Source organism: Condylura cristata, unplaced genomic scaffold (assembly GCF_000260355.1).
Source record: "Condylura cristata isolate star-nosed mole 26May11 unplaced genomic scaffold, ConCri1.0 scaffold00010, whole genome shotgun sequence".
Classification (NCBI taxonomy): domain Eukaryota; kingdom Metazoa; phylum Chordata; class Mammalia; order Eulipotyphla; family Talpidae; genus Condylura; species Condylura cristata.
In genome coordinates this window covers 54004353-54018775 of record NW_004567111.1, presented here as the reverse complement: position 1 = coordinate 54018775, position 14423 = coordinate 54004353, and the positions used below count along the sequence as shown (strand labels likewise).

General features: G+C 35.9%; 1 long non-coding RNA gene across 1 annotated transcript in view; it reads right to left on the bottom strand.

The window, feature by feature from the left end:
* Window positions 1-580: 580 nt before the first annotated feature.
* Window positions 581-14423, bottom strand: part of LOC105853472 — a 29575-nt gene continuing 15732 nt past the window's right edge. Inside the window, exons 2-3 of the long non-coding RNA XR_001145316.1 lie at window positions 12212-12265; window positions 581-647 (exon numbers count right to left, since the gene is read on the bottom strand). This is a non-coding gene — a long non-coding RNA (uncharacterized LOC105853472). The remainder of the gene's footprint in view (window positions 648-12211; window positions 12266-14423) is intronic.

The following is a 14423-nucleotide window of genomic DNA, read 5'->3' as shown; positions in this document are numbered from 1 at the left end:
TTGTAGGACAGGGGTGAGAGATCAAAGTCTAACCACAGTGTTCACATACTGAACACAGCACTATGCACCAGCCACTATTGTAAGGGTAACAAGGAGTTTGCTCATGTCATCTTCACGATCTAGAAATAGAAAGTAGTACCTCTACTACTAGAGCCCAGGGCCTCAGGCACTAAGCAACATCACACTTCTACTGTTTTTCAAATGATATTGCAAAATCCTCCCTGTTCTTTGTATGAAGGGATTGTGAGTTGTATATGTGAATGTATACAACAAATGTTTTCCTGTTCTATCTAGCCTCATAAATTTGTTTTATTTTTATTATATTTTAAGTAAATATAATGAACTTACTTAAAGTCCATCACATGCCATGAAGGATTTGAGACCAAAAGACATATAGTTTATAGGAAGTGGATAGTGCCTTATCGAGGAAGATTCTAATAGGATTGCTATAAGGAAATATTCATCTGAAGTTTAAAAATACTGAAAACAAATCTTAAAGAAGTTGTTAGCCTAGACGGAGCTTATTCCCCTTACCTCTGTTTATTTACAGCTCTGGAGAGTTAGAATCAGATGGAGTTTTCCTCATAATCATGACATATGTTCATCTGGGAACTCAGCAGGTATCAACTCATAAGCCAATCTGTTCTCTGAAATATAATGAATGATTTTGTAATATCAGGCATCGAAGAATAAATATTCATTTTCTGACTCTCTAAAAAGAAGATAAATTTAAAATGTCAATTGCATTCCATCACAAGTAAATGAAAATGTGTTTCATTCCTATTAATCTGTTAAATGCTAAAGCTATACACACACTAGAAGACACGATTAAGAAAAAGAAGACTAAAAAACAAATATAACACCATTCCCAAGAAATGACCAATAGTATTTGGAGGACAATGATAATATTTAGCTTTTGATCTCAACTTTTCCTGTCCTTCCTGAACAATTGTTTCCTCTATGTTATGAACTAAGTTGTGCCAAACTCATATGTTGAAGTTCTAGCTCCTTGTACATGTGCCCCTTCAGAACATCACTGTATTAGAGATTAAAAACTTTCAAGAGGTAATAAAGTACAAATGATGTCATTATTTGATGTGACTGGCATCCTTATAAAAGAGGAAATTTAATACCATAGCATACTTATTGTAAGTAGTGCTGCAATAAACATAGGGTGCAAGTGTCCTTTTGAATTGATATTTTTGTGTCCTTTGGGTAGATACCTCGGAGTGGGATTGCTGGATCATATGGAAAGCTCCATTTTCAGCAGTTTGAGCCATTCTGCAGGGAGGGATAGAGGAGTATAATCAAAACAGGAGTAAGAAGAGCACAAGGGACTATGGTGATGGTGCACGGGTGAATTGGTGGTGGGAATTTCACAGGTACTATAACCAAGATGAGAAAGCAAAAAAAAAAAAATAAATGAAGAATGATATAAAAATGTATAAAATAAGAAAAGAAGAAATTTGAACACAGACATACTCAATTCTAATGATGTGATGACATGGAAGGAAAATAGCTGTCTAGAAGCCAAAAAGAGGGTCTTTGGAAGAAACCAGCCATGTTGCATCTCGACTTCTAGATCATATAATTACGAGAAAATAAAATTCTGGTTTTTAAAGCCATCTAGTCTGTGCCACTTTGTTATGGCAGCCCTAGTAAATTAATACACTCTAACTTCCACTATATTATAAACTTACAGAAGTTCAGTCAGTGCTCAAGTATCTTCTCTACCGTTGTATCCACAATACATATCAAGGACTTGGTATTTAGTAAGTACTTAATAAATATTCCTGAATGAACATTTGACTACAGCTGTATGTCTTTGCCAACGTTACCAGGGTACAGTGTACTGAGCATATGATTATCAAAAATGTTCAAAGGGGGCCTCCCTGGTGGCTCCAGGAGTATGAGCTGTCCAAAGCTACTGCAGCATGAGTTCCATCCCTGTCACGGGAACTGGCCAACATGGTACATCAGACATCACCCTTCTCTCTTGCTCCTCCTCTCAGCCATGTGCGTCAGTCAATTTGCCTATTTAGCTTCTCATTCTGTCTCTGGTGAATCCTCTCACCTCCATGTACCTCTGGCCTGCACCCCAGTTCTTGCATGCATAAGTATATCTTTAAAAAATGTTCAAAAGGTACTTTCTCTCCCTTTAATAAGACATAAATTTGCATTCAGATTTTTTAAATGATACCCATTCATTGTGGGAAATAGAAAGTATAAAGAAGGAAAGAAAATTATTTATGATTCTGCAACTTAAAGTTCAATTAAAATTAATTAACCATGACCCTCCCTGGTGGCGCAGCGGGTTAAAGCACAGCACTGAGAATCTAAAGCCACTTCGGCATGAGTTCGATTCCCCCCTGCCCCGGAGGTGACCACATGGCGTGGCAGACCTCTCCTGGCCCGTTCGCTGCTCCCCTCAGCAGTGTACTTCGTCGATCTGCCTCTTCTGTTCCCCACTCTGTCTCTGGTGAAGCGTCTCACCGCCCCTTAGCCTCTGGCCTATACCCCAGTTCTGTATGCACAAATAAATAAATCTTAAAAAAAAATTAACCACTTTAAAATTTGCTATTTGCCAATTGTCACTTACGTTACATTTCCTTATATTGTTAAAATTCTTTATAAACATTTTAAACACCTCTAAAATTTACAATATCATCTTTAAAATCCTCATTGTTAGATGTTCAGGTTTCCAAATTTCTTCATAAATTGCACTGCAATGAATATCTTTGTGTGAAAAAGCTTTTATCTACATTTGTGAACTTAATAAAGGATGACATTCTGAACTATAATTATTGATTTAAAAGCTGTGGTCATTTGAAGCAACTGGTAAAACTTTTCATATGCATTTTCCTATTGCTTTTTGAAAGAAAAAAAAAGCCAGTTTATACTCCTACAAGCAGTCTATGAGCATCCCCATAGCCCTTTACCCTTAAGTATTATTTTTACATGTCTTAAGTATTAATTTTACAAATCTTGTTAATTGATAAAATGGCACCTGAGTGTTATTTTCATTTTCATTCTTTGAGTGTAATGAAGCTTTCCTGTTAGCCTTAATTTTTTAACCATTTGCATTCTGCCTTTTGAATCGCCTGTGTGTACTCTTCAAAGAGGGCTTTTTCTGTATGCTTTTTATGAAGTAGTTTTCTCACCAGGCTCCTTCTGCAGTATTCCTCCTCTTCAAGAGGCCTCTACTTCTAAGTTAGACTGTACATCCTAGAGTTGTGCCAGAATCTTCTCATTGGCTGCTACACTGTATTGAAGTCTTCAATGTTCTCAGTAGGAAGAAATTTGTCCCAGTTATTCATCTAGTACAACCCATACATTAAGTGCATGGGTATATATTGAATTTAACTATCTATGTTTGAAATCAGTTTTCTTTGTGGAATGAAAAGAACATATTCACTTAAAAAAGTAGAGAAATTTTTGTGTAAAGGGCAGATAGCTCCCTACTTCCTGCATGATTTTGTATACATATGCATCTTTCACAGCAGCATTTATTAAATTCAGGACATAGAGTAAATTAAAAATACTTATATTTTCAACTTATTTATTGTAAAAGAAAATATTATGCCTTGAATAAATGTTAGAGGTCTTCTAATAAAATACAGACATATTCAGCAGAATATTTTTAAAGGTGTGGTTAATGGAGCAGGGCTCAGTTTTAGAGGGGTTCAAATAGTTAGGATTTGTAGGGATGTTGTGACATTGAATAGGTTAAGGGAGTCAGTCCAAAATAGTGAAATCCAGCCCACTGTACTCTGAATGCTTTAATATGCTTCCCTTCTTTGTCCTTACTTAGCAGATCCTCACCTCGTCTTGCACATCCTGGAGGAGGTGTCCTATATCTTTCCAAGGGTGACCCCTACCCTCCCTCCCTCTTCCTCACCTCCGGATATCATCTGCTTCTTCCCGCTCTTGTGTTGTCATCCTTCCCTTCCCATCTGTTCCTCAAGCTAAAAATACACTTAATTTTCCTTTCCCTAAAAAAGGCTTCTTTTATGGCTTTCCATATTACCCTATTTGTCCCCTATCAAAATCCTTGAAATGTACACTTTGATTTTCTTCTCTTCCAATTTCCTTTCTACACTCGTAAAGGTAGCTGCTGCTGATTTTACCACTCACTACTTGCCTATTTTGAACTTCACTTTATATACAGTGTGAACTCTTTTGTGTCTGGCTTCTTTAATACATTTATTTTTTCTTTATTTTAGTAGAATATACATAACATAAAAGTTACCATTTAAAGTGCACAGTTCAGTGGCATTAAGGACATTTAAGTTGCTGCACAATCACCAGCACCATTCAGCTTCAGAACTTTTTCATCTTCCCCAACTGAAACTAAATATACATTAAACAGTAACTTCCCATTCTCTCCATCCTCCAGGCCCTGACAATGTCTATGATAGTTCTGTCTCTTTTATAAGAGTTTGCCTCTTTTAGGGACTTTATGTAAGTGGAATCTTAAAATAGTTGCCTTCTTGTGATAGATTTATTTCACTTAGCATAATGTTTTCAAGATTCATCCATACCATTTTATATGTCAGCACTTTACTCCATTTATTAAAGATTCCGTTGTATTACTACATCACAGTTTCCATAACCATTCATCTATGGATAGACATTTAGGTTGTTTCCATCTTTGGTACTGTGAAAAGTACTGCATAAATACAGGTATAAATTCTGTTTGAGTCCTGCTTTCAATTCTTTCGACTATATACCTAGCAGTATAATTGTTGGATCAGATGGTAGATCCTATTTTAACTTACTGAGAAAACCCCAAACTGTTTGTTTTCTACAGCAGCTGTACCTTTTTACATTCCCATTACTAATGCATTTCTCTACATCTTCGTCAACACTTGCTATTTTTCACTTTTTAAATAATAGCCATCCAAATGAGTAAAGTTGTATCTCGTTGTGGTTTTGACTTAAGCATATAGTCTTACAATGCTCTCTTCTGCCTTCATATTATTTTACTTTTCCTTCTCCTTGGCTGATGATTTTCCCTGTGTGCCTCTTGATCCCTCCTCAGCATCTTCTGCTTTATTTGCACATGATCTCTGGAGATTTCATCCAATCCCATGATAGAAGAGCCCCACTTTTAACTCTCAAGTCTGTATTTCTCCAGTCAGAACCTCTCTGAACATAGTGTAGGCTTTTAAACAATGCTATTTGCATGCCATGGCTTTTGTAAATAGAGCTGCAATAAATGTAGAAGTGCAGGTTTCCTTTGGAATTAGTGTTTTTCTGTTCATTAGCTAATGCTAAAAACCAAAATAATAAATAAATAAATGGTTACATTTGGAAAATAAAAGTGTGACTCTGAAGCTTAGTTAAAAACATTATACTCTAAATTATCTGTGTTATAGTCAGTGAGATTAGAGAGAGAGGAAGAAAGAAACTGTGTTTGAAATTGTGGTTTAAAAAAATGCGCATAGCATAAAATTAACCATCATGACCATACTTTTAAAAATAGTCTATCAGAGAAGTAGTAAGGTCAGAAAACTAGAGTGAAAGATACAAAAATTTTCCACATACCACCCTCCCCCCAATCCCACAAACACATTCTCAATGTTCTACACTAGAGGGTACATTTGTTACCATTGAACAACTTACATTGCTATAGCCTTACTTCCTTTACATTAGTATTTTCTTGGTGTTGTACATTCCATGGGGTTGGGCAAATGTATAATAATGTACAACCTTTGTAATATCATGTCAAGTAGTTTCACTGCCTTAAACATTCACTGTGCTCTGCTTACTTATAACTCTTTCTGGCAATTACTGTTCTTTTTACTGTCCCTATGTTTTTGCCTTTCCCAGAATGTCACATAAGAAATCATACAGAATGTAGCTTTTTCAGGCTGATTTCTTTCACTTAGTAATGTGCATTGAAGTTGTCTCCATGTCTTTTTATAGTTTTGACATGGAAAATGTCTAAAGTTATATTGAGGCAAAGCCTCACTGTAGGCAAGAGTTCCAGGAAGTAACTGATAAACATTCTCAAGGCCACATGCCTGACTTATGCATCTCAGACAACTGCTTAGGAATCTCCTGCTTCTGTACTCCCTGTTTGCTTTTAAAATGCAAGTGTATCCCTGTTAAGACAATAAATATCCCATTTCCTAATTTCTTGGGGATCAGACTTTGGAGAATGATCTCCTCTGGGCCTGCCAATATAAATAAAAATCTTCCCTCTTCCTCCCTGAATGCTGCCTGGTTTCTCATTGGAATTCTGTCAATTCAGTTTGGTATCCATTTCCTTTTAGCACTGAATAATATTCCATTGTCTATATGTACCATGGCTTATATGTACATTCACCTAAGAAAAACATCTTGTTTCCAAGTTTTGACAATCATGAACACAGTGCTACAGTCACTTGTGTTCATGATTGTCAAAACTTGGAAACAAGATGTTTCCAAGGTTTTAGTGTGAACAAACGTTTTCAGCTCATTTGGGTAAAATCAAGGGCTGTGACTGCTGGATCATATAGTAAGATAATATTTAATTTTGCAAGAAACTGCAAAGTTGTCTTCCAAAATGAATGTACCATTTTGTCTTTCCAACAGCAATTAATGGGCATTCCTGTTCTTCCACATCCTTGCCAGCATTTGGTGTTGTTAATGAAAGAATTGATAAACTGAACTTTGTTGAAATAAAAACTTCTTTTTAAATGATGAGACCAATTATTGATTAGCGAAAGAAGGAAAGAGGGGAAGAATAGGTAAATTGGGTAAAATCTGTGATGAAATTGAATAAAGTTGTACGAGGGACAGAATTTTAGTGATGAATTTAACCTAATATATATAGATGTTGATTTTTAAAGATGCACACCTGAAATTCATATAGTATTATAAATAACGCTACTTCAATAAAAATAATTTAAAACTTTTACTTTTATATCAAAGACCTACTCAAAAAGCAACAACAACAACAACAAAGCAAACAACCTGAAAATGTTTGATGAACTAAAATGATAAAGGGTAATGGAACTAAAATGATAAAGGGTAATGGAACTAAAATGATAAACTGAAAAGGGATAGAGAACTAAAAAGAGGAATTGTAAATGGGTATGTGAAAAATAGCTGAACATCACTTACAATCAGGGGAATGCACATCAAACCCGAAATTAAGTAGCACCTCAGTACGATGAGAATGGTCCATTAAAAAAACAAACAAACAAACTGGCAACAACAAATGCTGGAGAGGATGTGGAGAAAAAGGAATCCTCTTATAATACTGGTGGGAATGCACACTGGCCCAATCACTATGGGAAGCTGTGTGGAGGTTGCTCAGATTACTAAAAATAGAGCTACCATATCCCACCAGTATTCCACTCCTAGGTATCTACCTAAAGGATAAAAAAACATTAATTTGAAAGGAAACTGCAGCACTATCTACAATAGCTAAGACATGGAACCAATTTAAATACCTCAAAACAGGTGACTAGATGAAGAAGATATGATGTATAGGTACATGATGGAATACTACTGAGCAATCAAACAAGATAAACTCATCCATTTGCAGCAACATTGATGGAGCTGGCAGGGATTATGCTCAGTGAAATAAGTCAGAAGGGGGAAGAAAAATATTAGATAATTTCAATTATAAGAAGAATATAGGGAATCCGATCCAAGGGTAAAATAAAAGACAAAATTTTCACATAAACAATAGATCTGAGGCATTTAGCAAGGTGAGTAGAGAGAGATGGCTAAACAGAGGGAAGAGCACAAGGGACTATGGTCATGATTCAGGGGTGATGTGGTATGGAAAATTTATGGGGACTACACATTAATGGAGAAATTAACTATTGTACAAACATTAACAATGATGTAAGAAAATAAATTTAAAAATGTATAAAACTAATAAATAAGTAAACAAAACTTTCACTCTGTAAAAAAACACTGCCAAGAAATAAGAAGACAAACCACAGGCAGGTAGAAAATATTTGGGAAAGACATAGCTACTAACCTACAGTTATCTAAAACATACAACAAACTCTTAGAGATCAACAATAAGAAAATAACAAAGCTGATTTAAATAGGGTCAAAAATCCTAAATGGACACTTCACCCAAGGCAGATTTACAGATGGCAAATAAACATATGAAAAAATGCTCAATATCATTTGTAATGAAGGAACTGCAAATTACAACACCAATAAGATATACCTGCATGCTTATCAGAGGGACCAAAATACAGTTACCACTTAAAAGTGTCTATTAAGAGTGCTGTGCAAGCCATCTCTAAAACTCTTTCATTTTTGCAAAACTGAAACTTTCTACCTCTAAACAACAGGGCCTCAATTCCCCTTCCTCCACCCCTTAGTTATCATCATTCTACTTCCCGTTGCTATGACTTTGACTACTGTCGTTATTGCATATACGCGGAACACGCCTTACTTGTCTTTTTGTGACTGCTTTATTTCATTTAGCATAATGTCCTTCAGGCTTATCTACATTGTAATATGATTGATTTCCTGGCTTTTCACTTTTTAAAACTACTAATGCTGTTCTAAATAAACAGGATGCTGGTTGTTTGTCCACCTTCTTCCCTCCCCACAATCACTGATTCTCCTCCTTCTCTTCAGGAGTCTCGGGAGGCTGACCTCTACCTTACACTGTGGTGTCTGTCTGGGTTTGGTTATTGGGAAGCACCATCAGGAGACTGGAGGGTATAAGGTGTTTTTTTTATGTCGACACTCCTTTCCTGCCTCACTATTGTTCAGGCAGTAGCTATTCTTCATTCCTCTTTCTCTGCGTCAGCTCACTCTCTGCTCCATAACACCATTCCTTCTCCCCCCAATCCTCTCCCTACTTGTTCTCTCAGGACGTGGGCCAGAATTACTGCCTGCTGTTACTAGTCCCTGCATGCTTCACCATCCTTTAATTTTTTTTAAATCTTACCCATACCTTGGTAAAATATCTATTTATTAAAATGCCTCTTCATTAAGCCCTTCTGAATATACCATCTGTTCACATGATGGCTGCTGTGATCCTGACTCAGACACATGCCAACTGAAAAAGAAATAAATAAATAATGTAAATGTCTAAGAAGTGGAAAATAAAACGTCTCTACCCCATAGTCCTTTAGCCTTACTGCACTTCAAGCACAGTTGCTATTCACTTGTTTAGTATTTGAGGGGGTGGGTGGTAGTATTATGTGACATAAGGAAACCAGGATACCCAGGCTAACAAAAAACAGATTTATTATACTGGTATATACCAGTATCTGGCTCAGTGGATTATATCCAAAGGCTGAGTGACCCTTCAAGGAAGTTATGGGCTCATATATATTTCAGATTGTTGTGGTGAGTTGACTTTATAACTGTTCAAAGTTAAACATGATATGAGTTACATTCCAAGAAATGTAGCAAGTTGCTTATCACAAGAAGGGGAATGCCCTGTTCAGGCACCTTGCTTCAGTGGGGGATAGCATCCATGCTGACCTTCCATCTTGGGTGAATTCTGGTTGGTCTCAGACAATTGTGTTAAATGTGTCCCCCTCTGAGGGAAAGTCTAAACTCTTCGTGCGGGATGTACTTCTGTCTCAGGAACTGATCTGAAAAATGAACTCATATGAGTCACTACTATAATCCAGTTCAGGCTGGTGGGGTTGAAGGTGAGGCCCAGGAACTGCTAGAACCAGTTTGAGGAGTCAGCAGAGGAGGCTAAACCAGGGGAATCACAGACTAAAGTCGGGCCACTGGATTAAGTAAACCCTAAACCCAATCTGCCTCTATACTTTCAATTACTGGATCTAATACATTTCATGATTTTCTGTTTACTCTGTAGCAAAAGCATCCTAACCATATCTCCCTTCCCGCCCCCAACCCCCTCCACATATACTAAAATGTGTAAACCCATATGGATCTTATCATAGATGATACTGCAAATTACTTACTTTTTACTAAACCACATATCCTGAACATCTTTCCACATAATCACATTTAGCTCTAAGTACTGGATAGTATATTGTTGAAGGTAAAAATCAGTTTATTTATTTTAAATACTGTTTCTCTTTATTTTTGTTTAAGTCGAAGTAACACTGATTTACAACACTGTATATGATGTAGAGGTATAGCTTCATGCCTCTTCAGATGTATGTCACCACACCACACCCACCACCAAGGTACCCACAGCCCTTCTCCATATTCCACTGAACCCAGGTTTTATTTCTTGCTATTCCTTGATAGCATGTCCCCAGTAGTCAAATACTGAAGTCTTTTTTTATAAAGGATGAAGCCAAGAATTTCAGAAATTATATTTTTTTATAAATAGCAAAATAGATTATCAAACGTTAATTTTCTATAACCTAGGTCTGGTGCTATGTTGCAGCATGGTTAGTGAAGATACAATTTTGCTAACTAATGGAAAACAAAGGCTAGCTATTGATTTTGTTTTTTCTGCCTGATGATAAATCCCTGTCCATAATCTGAAAATTATTATCTGCACTCTTCCAACATAACACATGGAAGGTATGGAAAAATTGTTCACCAATAGCTGATTTCCCTCTCTTTCTTACTAACACATACTAAGTTTGTTCTGAAAGGCAATGTGGTCAGTTTAGATATTTGCCTCTTGAAATTCCCTTTTAGCTATGAGTGGCTATCTGATCCACTCCTAGCCAAAAGCACAGTTTATTTATCCTTTTCCTTACAAAGAACTTTCAGGTTATTTGCTGCTTTGCTTTTTACAAAAAGTGGCAAAATCACATGTATTTTGATTTCTCTAAATTAATATGTACATAAGGAAAATTCCTACTAGCACTGCTGGTAAGTAAATCTGAGAATTCAAAATGTTCATAACTATTGTTATTTTTTCCTTCCAAAAATTTGTATCAATTTACACTCCCATTAAGATTTGTTTATACTCTTTCCAATTCTGGGCATTATAGAAAGCTTAAACCTTTGGCAATCAGATGAAAACTGTATCTCTTTAGTGTATTAAAACTTTTATTTGACCCTCCCTGGTGGTGCAGCAGGTTAAAGCACAGCACTGAGGAAGCTGGCCACAGCTGCTCAGGTGGGAGTTCAACCCCCACCCCAGAGGTGACCTGCAAAGTGCAGCAGACCTCTCCTGTCTAGCCCACTGCTCCCCTCAGCAGGTCCTTCGTCAATCTGCCTGTTCTACTCCCCACTCTGACTATGGAGAATCCTCTCACCGCCCCTGCACCTCTGGTCTTTACCTGTTATTTATGCATAAATAAATAAATCTTTAAAAAAGCAAAAACAAAAACTTTTATTTATGAGAGAGGGCCAAGCATTTTTATGTTTTTAATTTTTGTAAATTTTCATGTTCTTTGTTACTTTCTATATACTTTTTAAAATTGGCTTGAAGTAGTTCATTCTATACATTTTAAAAGTTATTTATTATAGATATTATAACTTTCATTTTCATTAATTATTTCTAATCAAATCATTTTATAGCACATTTTTCATAAGACAGCCTTATACAGTCTAACATAATTGATGTATTCCTTTTTCATTTTAGGGTATTGTTTTACTGCTTGGAGTCCTTCCCCCATTCCAATATTATTTAAGCCAGCAATTTAATGAATTCATTTTTACACTTATGTTTCTGATCCAAGTGAAAAGGTTTGGCTCTACGCAAATCTGTAGCCGTCATCAATGTCTTTTTAGTTAATGACCATATATTAAAATTACAAATTTTTAAAATATGGTCACTGGTTAGTATAACACAGATACATCTTTCTATGAAAATCTTAACAAAAACGAAATAAGTAACAACAGATGTAGTTTGAAAAACATTAATATGGTAAAAGAATAAAACCAGGTTTCCCAAGTTTTGCTTTGAAATTTGAAAGATCACCATATGTGAGCCTCCTTCTGCTAGGCCTAAACTCCTATGTGCACACATTGTTCAGCACATAAGGACTCTAAACTTGTTATTGGTGGTCACCCCTCTTTAGTCCACAGGGAAAAAAGTAGAAGTCAAGAAAAAGAGTATTAGAAAAAGATGGAAGGAACCCAGTGGAAGCCGAGTTAGTACTTATTACCAGGCAGCAACTCTTCTTGAAATGTCTGCAATGCATGATAGAACAATTCATTTCTTGAGCCCTCCTCTATCCCATAAAAATTCCTCCAAGTTCCTTCAACTCATGGTCCCAAAATATCTCCACTATGTACAAAGTTGAGAGCACCAATTCTAGAGCCAGGCTACCCAATTCACAATGCTACTTACCAAATGCACATCTTGGCACACTGATTGAACATCTCGGTAGTTCAGTTTTCCCACCTGTAAAATGGAGATAATAATACACCTATGGATGGTTTACCTGTGTTAATACACGCAGAACACTTATTACAGTGCTTGGAGTGTAATAGCATTTAATAAATATTAACTATCTCATTCTCAGAAATCCATTATGTCTATATGTGTCATAAGTCCACTGTAAAAGGGAATTCCAGAAAATAAGGAATTTTCCAGTTGTTCTATTGCTCCACAGGTATAGGAAGACCTGCCTTTCTACTTTGTTAAACTATAGTGTGGGAATAATTAGTTTCTTATTACAACTAGCTACTAATTGTAAAGTGCAGTAAATATGTGTTTTGAGGACTACTAATTAAAGTGGTTCTTATTCACCTGGTTGAAGACATGATGCTTTTTATCCAAATGATTCAATGCTTTTCCCATTAATGTTGTGCAAGAGAGCTAGAGAAAGTTATTGAATCATTTCAAACATGCTTATTGATGTGAAGATAACACTGTGGAGTGGTAAAAAAAAAATCTTAGTCATACGCCAAGACAATGAAACTAATGAAAAGGAAAGGAAAGGTATTTTGCTTAGTAAACTATACAAATGAAGTATATTTTGTACTGATTCTCTTATCAATTCTATAAAATGCTCACTCCATGTAGAAGCAACCGAAGTGCTCATAAATGGATGGTGTACCAATATTTACACAGTGGAATACTACTCTCTGGGAAAACAGATTTAAACTTTGCAAGAATGTACCACTGGAAGGGATCTTTAGTGCTCATTTTAGAAAACTACTCCAAATGAAACTTGACCACTTTCTTATGCCATACACAAAATTAACTCAAAGTGATTTAAAAATATGAATTGGAAATATGGTTCAAACAGCAAAGATAAAACCAAAAATCACAAAGTGTAACATCAAACTAAAAGGCTTGTGCACACCAGAGGAAACCATCAATAAACTGAAAAGACAACCTATTCAATGGGAGAAAATATTTATAAATCATATATTTGATAAAGGGTATGTAGACAGCTTATTAAGTGAAACAGCAAAAAATCCAATTAAAAATGGGAAATGTGAGTAGACATTTTACCAGAGAAGAAATAAAGATGTCCAACAGGCAAATGAAAAGTTGCTCAACATCATTAAACATGAGGGAACTGCAAATCACAACTACATTGAGATATTCCTTATACTGGTTTGAATGGCTAATATCAAAATGACAGAAATAGCAAGGATTGGTTATAAAAGGGGACGCTCATATACTGTTGGTAGGATTCTACACTGGTACATCCACTGTGGAAAACAACACTGGGGTTCCTCAAAAATTAAAAATGTAACTACAATATGGCCCCATTTCTGGGTATTTTTTTCTGAAGAAAAAAAAAAAAAAAAGAATACATGTAGCCCTATTAAATCACAGCAGTATTTACAAAAGCCAACATACAGAAGCAACCTAAATGTCCATCAGTGGATGGTTTGGTATATTAACACAATGGAATACTATCAATCTATCTCCAGTCACTGAGACATGAGTTTTATCCCTGGCCAGGGAGCTAACCCAAATGGCACAGCAGACCTCTCCTCTCTAGCCTGGTGCTCCCCTGAGCAGTGTCTTTCAGTAAAACTGCCTGTTGTGCTTCCCACTTTGTCTCTGGTGAACCCACTCACCTCCTGCATCTCTGGCCTACACCCCAGCTCTTGTATGCATAATTAAACATATATCTTTTTTTTTAATTAATACTACTCAGTAATAAAAAAGAATGAAATCTTGCCATTTGCAACTACACAGATGGACCTTGAGGGTATTATGCTAAGCAAAGGAAATCAGACAAAAAGATGTACTGTATGCTTCTATTTTATGTGGAATCTGAAAAATAAAAAACAAATGAACAAATAAAACAGCAGAATAGTGGTTGCAAAGGGGAGTGGTTGGAGGGTGGGCAAAGGTGATCAAGAAGTGAAAACCTTCCAGTTATAAAATAAATTAATTAGGGGGATACAATGTACAGCATGGTGATTATATCCATAAATATCATGGGCATACTTGAAAATTGTCAAGAGAGTAAATCCTGAGAAGTTACTCTACAACTAGACTTATTGCAGAGATCATTTCTCAAGCTATAAAAATATCAAATCATGCTGTACACCTGAACCAATATAATAAATTATAACTTAATAAAAAGACAATC